The sequence below is a fragment of the Dama dama genome, chromosome 28 (genome assembly GCF_033118175.1).
Source record: "Dama dama isolate Ldn47 chromosome 28, ASM3311817v1, whole genome shotgun sequence".
Lineage (NCBI taxonomy): Eukaryota > Metazoa > Chordata > Mammalia > Artiodactyla > Cervidae > Dama > Dama dama.
In genome coordinates, this window is record NC_083708.1 from 836,860 (window position 1) to 842,859 (window position 6,000).

The following is a 6,000-nucleotide window of genomic DNA, read 5'->3' on the forward strand; positions in this document are numbered from 1 at the left end:
TCCACAGGGGATTCAGACATGCCTTAGTCTTGGGAGATGCAAGACGAGCCTGCATTCAATTCACTTCAGGGATATCCGGCCTTACTTCGAGTCAGAGCGTCTCAGTGTCCATTTCACTTGAGACCACAAACTCAGGGTCCCTCTCACATACCTGTAGCTGAGAGAAGCCTCCTCTTGAGGTGCTTGTGGAAAGTTGGTATACCACTTGAGTCGAAGCCAGGGACTAAGCTCTCATCTCGAGTTGATTTAGGGTCCACGGAGCCCTTTCGTGTTGCTACAGTGACCTCAGGATCCCTCTAGACTTGAGACAGTGATCTTGGGTTTTCTCTGGAGTGCCATCAAGGAAATCAAGGCTCCTTTCACGTTTGATGTGGATCACGGAATTGCTCTGCACGCAGTGCAGGGGAATCGGGCCTCATCTCGCGGCGAGCGGGAAGTCTCAGGGTGTTTCTCGCGTTGCGCCCGGAACCTGGGGTATATTGTCGAGTTACGAAGCGGAGGGCCCTTCCAGACACCTGTTTTTTCAGCGACGTCAGGACTCGGGCCTAGGTGCGAGGGACACCTCGGGATTCTCCTCGAGTCTTGGCATGGCAATTGGGACGCGTCTCCACGTGAGGCGGGAGATCCAGGGTCTCTTTCCACGGGCCAGAGGGATCCTGGGACTCCTATCCATTTTCAAGAGGAGTCAGGCATCGTCTCCTTTGGAAGCATTGATCTCTGTGGACCTCTCGAACTTTCAAAGGATTTGAGTCCTCCGGTCGCGATGAGGGGGAGAACTTGGTCTTTCTCTGTGGTCTCCAAAGTTGATTCAGACATCCCTTCGTCTTGGGAGATGCAAAACGAGCCTGCATTCAATTCACTGCAGGGATATCTGGCCTTACTTCGAATGAGAGCATCTCGGGGTCCATTCCACTTGAGGCCACAAGCTCAGGGTCCCTCTCACATACCTGTTGCTGAGCGAAGCCTCCTCTTGAGGTGCTTGTGGAAAGTTGGTATTCCTCTTGAGTCGAAGCCATGGACTAAACTCTCATCTCGAGTTGATTTGGGGTCCAGGGATCCCTTTCCTGTTGCTACAGTGACCTCAGAATCCCTCTAGACTTGAGACAGTGATCTTGGGTTTTCTCTAGAGTGCCATCAAGGAAATAAAGGCTCCTTTCACGTTTGATGTGGAACACGGAATTGCTCGGCACGCATTGCAGAGGAATCCGGCCTCATCTCGAGGCGAGGCGGAAGTCTCAGGGTTTTTCTCGAGTTGCGGAGGGAACCTGGGGTATATTCTCAAGTTACGATGGCGAGGACCCTTCCATACACGTGTTTGTTCAGCGACGTCAGGACTCCTGCCTAGGTGCAAGGGACACCTCGGGATTCTCCTCGAGTCTTGGCATGGCAATTGGAACGCGTCTCCACGTGAGGCGGGAGACCCAGGGTCCCTATCCACGTGCCACAGGGATCCTGGGACTCCTATCCATTTTCAAGAGGAGTCAGGCATTGTCTCCTTTGGAAGCATTGATCTCGGCGGACCTCTCGAGTTTTCAAAGGATGTGAGGCCTCGGGTCGCGATGAGGCAGAGAACTAGGTCTTTCTCTGTGGTCTCCACAGGGGATTCAGACATCCCTTCGTCTTGGGAGATGCAAGACGAGCCTGCATTCAATTCATTGGAGGGATATCCGGCCTTACTTCGAGTCAGAGCATCTCGGTGTCCATTCCACTTGAGGCAACAAACTCAGGGTCCCTCTCACATACCTGTAGCTGAGTGAAGCCTATTCTTGCGGTGGTTGTGGTAAGTTGGTATTCCACTTGAGTCGAAGCAAGGGACTAAGCTCTCATCTCGAGTTGATTTGGGGTCCACGGAGCCCTTTCCTGTTGCTCCAGTGACCTCAGGATCCCTCTAGACTTGAGACAGTGATCTTGGATTTTCTCTGGAGTGCCATCAAGGAAATCAAGGCACCTTTCACGTTTGATGTGGAACACGGAATTGCTCTGCACGCAGTGCAGGGGAATCGGGCCTCATCTCGTGGCGCGGGGATAGTCTCATGGTTTTTCTCGAGTTGCGGCCGGAACCTGGGGTATATTCTCAAGTTACGACGGCGAGGACCCTTCCAGACACGTGTTTGTTCAGCGACGTCAGGATTCCTGCCTAGGTGCGAGGGACACCTCGGGATTCTCCTCGAGTCTTGGCATGGAAATTGGGACGCGTCTCCACGTGAGGCGGGAGACCCAGGGTCCCTTTCCACGTGCCACAGGGATCCTGGGACTCCTATCCATTTTCAAGAGGAGTCAGGCATCATCTCCTTTGGAAGCATTGATGTCAGCGGACCTCTCGAATTTTCAAAGGATGTGAGGCCTCCGGTCGCGATGAGGGTGAGAATTAGGTATTTCTCTGTGGACTCCACAGGGGATTCAGACTTCCCTTCATCTTGGGAGATGCAAGACGAGCCTGCATTCAATTCACTGCAGGGATATCTGGCCTTACTTCGAGTCATAGCATCACGGTGTCCATTCCATTTGAGGCCACAAACTCAGGGTCGCTCTCACATACCTGTAGCTGAGAGAAGCCTCCCCTTGAGGTGCTTGTGGAAAGTTGGTATTCCTCTTGAGTCGAAGCCAGGGACTAAGCTCTCATCTCGAGTTGATTTTGGGTCCACGGAGCCCTTTCCTGTTGCTCCAGTGACCTCAGGATCCCTCTAGAGTTGAGACAGTGATCTTGGGTTTTCTCTGGAGTGCCATCAAGGAAATCAAGGCTCCGTTCACGTTTGATGTGGAACACGGAATTGCTTTGCACGCAGTGCACGGAATCGGGCCTCATCTCAGGGCGAGGGGGAAGTCTCATGGTTTTTCTCGAGTTGCGGACGGACCCTGGGGTATATTCTCGAGTTACGACGGGAGGGCCCTTCCAGACACGTGTTTCTTCAGCGAAGTGAGGACTCCTGACTAGGTGCGAGGGACACCTCGGGGTTCTCCTCGAGTCTTGGCATGGCAATTGGGACGCGTCTCCATGTGAGGCGGGAGACCCAGGGTCCCTTTCCACGTGCCACAGGGATCCTGGGACTCCTATCCATTTTCATGAGGAGTCAGGCATCGTCTCCTTTGGAAGCATTGATCTCCGCAGACCTCTCGAGTTTTGAAAGGATGTGAGGCCTCCGGTCGCGATGAGCCGGAGAACTAGTTCTTTCTCTGTGGTCTCCACAGGGGATTCAGACATCCCTTCCTCTTAGGAGATGCAAGACGAGCCTGCTTTCAATTCACTGCAGGAATATCCGGCCTTACTTCGAGTCAGAGCATCTCGGTGTCCATTCCACTTGAGGCCACAAACTCAGGGTCCCTCTCACATACCTGTAGCTGAGAGAAGCCTCCTCTTGAGGTGCTTGTGGAAAGTTGGTATTCCTCTTGAGTCGAAGCCAGGGACTAAGCTCTCATCTCGAGTTGATTTGGGGTCCATGGAGCCCTTTCGTGTTGCTCCAGTGACCTCAGGATCCCTCTAGACTTGAGACAGTGATCTTGCGTTTTCTCTGGAGTGCCATCAAGGAAATCAAGGCTCCTTTCACGTTTGATATGGAACATGAAATTGCTCTGCATGCAGTGCAGGGGAATCGGGCCTCATCTCGTGGCGAGGGGGAAGTCTCATGGTTTTTCTCGAGTTGCGGCCGAAACCTGGGGTATATTCTCGAGTTACGAAGGGGAGGTCTCTTCCAGACACGTGTTTGTTCAGCGACGTCAGGACTCCTGCCTAGGTGCGAGGGACACCTCGGGATTCTCCTCGAGCCTTGGCATGGCAATTGGGACGCGTCTCCACGTGAGGCGGGAGACCCAGGGTCCCTTTCCACGTGCCACAGGGATACTGGGACTCCTATCCATTTTCAGTAGGAGTCAGGCATCGTCTCCTTTGGAAGCATTGATCTCCGCGGACCTCTCGAGTTTTCAAAGGATGTGAGGCCTCCGGTCGCGTTGAGGCGGAGGACTAGGTCTTTCTCTGTGGTCTCCACAGGGGATTCAGACATCCCATCGTCTTGGGAGACGCAAGAACAGCCTGCATTCAATTCACGGCAAAGATATCCCGCCTTACTTCGAGACAGAGCATCTCGGTGTCCATTCCACATGAGGCCACAAACTCAGGGTCCCTCTCACATACCTGTAGCTGAGGGAAACCTCCACTTGAAGTGCTTGTGGAAAGTTGGTATTCTTCTTGAGTCGAAGCCAGGGACAAAGCTCTCATCTCGAGTTGATTTGGGGTCCATGGAGCCCTTTCGTGTTGCTCCAGTGACCTCAGGATCCCTCTAGACTCTAGACAGTGATCTTGGGTTTTCTCTGTAGTGCCATCAAGGAAATCAAGGCTCCTTTCACATTTGATGTGGAACACGGAATTGCTCTGCACGCAGTGCAGGGGAATCGGGCCTCATCTCACGGCGAGGGGGAAGTCTCATGGTTTTTCTCGAGTTGCGGCCAGAACCTCGGGTATATTCTCGAGTTACGACGGGGAGGGCCCTTCCAGACACGTGTTTGTTCAGCGACGTCAGGACTCCTGCCTAGGTGCGAGGGACATCTCCGGATTCTCCTCGAGTCTTGGCATGGCAATTGGGACGCGTCTCCACGTGAGGCGGGAGACCCAGTGTCCCTTTCGACGAGCCACAGGGATCCTGGGACTCCTATCCATTTTCAAGAGGAGTCAGGCATCGTCTCCTTTGGAAGCATTGATCTCCGCGGACCTCTCGAGTTTTCAAAGGATGTGAGGCCTCCGGTCGCGATGAGGCGGAGGACTAGGTCTTTCTCTTTGGTCTCCACAGGGGATTCAGGCAACCCTTCGTCTTGGGAGATGCAAGACGAGCCTGCATTCAATTCACTGCAGGGATATCCGGCCTTACTTCTAGTCAGAGCATCTCGGTGTCCATTCCACTTGAGGCCACAAACTCAGGGTCCCTCTCTCATACCTGTAGCTGAGAGAAGCCTCCTCTTGAGGTGCTTGTGGAAACTTGGTATTCCTCTTGAGTCGAAGCCAGGGACTAAGCTCTCATCTCGAGTTGATTTGGGGTCCACGGAGCCCTTTCGTGCTGCTACAGTGACCTCAGGATCCCTCTAGACTTGAGACAGTGACTTTGGGTTTTCTCTGTAGTGCCATCAAGGAAATCAAGGCTCCTTTCACGTTTGATGTGGAACACGGAATTGCTCTGCACGCAGTGCAGGGGAATCGAGCCTCATCTCGTGGCGAGGGGGAAGTCTAATGGTTTTTCTCGTGTTGCGGCCGGAACCTGGGGTATATTCTCGAGTTATGACGGGGAGAGCCCTTCCAGACACGTGTTTGTTGAGCGACATCAGGACTCCTGCCGAGGTGCGACGGACACCTCGGGATTCTCCTCGAGTCTTGGCATGGCAATTGGGACTCGTTTCCACGTGAGGCAGGAGACCAAGCGTCCCTTTCCACGTGCCACAGGGATCCTGGGACTCCTATCCATTTTCAAGAAGAGTCAGGCATCGTCTCCTTTGGAAGCATTGATCTCCGCGGACCTCTCGAATTTTCAAAGGATGTGAGGCCTCCGGTCGCGATGAGGCGGTCAACTAGGTCTTTCTCTGTGGTCTGCACAGGGAACTCAGACATCCCTTCGTCTTGGGAGATGCAAGATGAGCCTGCATTCACTTCATTGCAGGGATATCCGGCCTTACTTCGAGTCAGAGCATCTCGGTGTCCATTCTACTTGAGGCCACAAACTCAGGGGCCCTCTCACATACCTGTAGCTGAGAAAAGCCTCCTCTTGAGGTGCTTGTGGAAACTTGGTATTCCTCTTGAGTCGAAGCCAGGGACTCAGCTCTCATCTCGAGTTGATTTGGGGTCCACGGAGCCCTTTCGTGCTGCTACAGTGACCTCAGGATCCCTCTAGACTTGAGACAGTGACTTTGGGTTTTCTCTGTAGTGCCATCAAGGAAATCAAGGCTCCTTTCACGTTTGATGTGGAACACGGAATGGCTCTGCACGCAGTGCAGGGGAATTGGGGCTCATCTCGCGTCGAG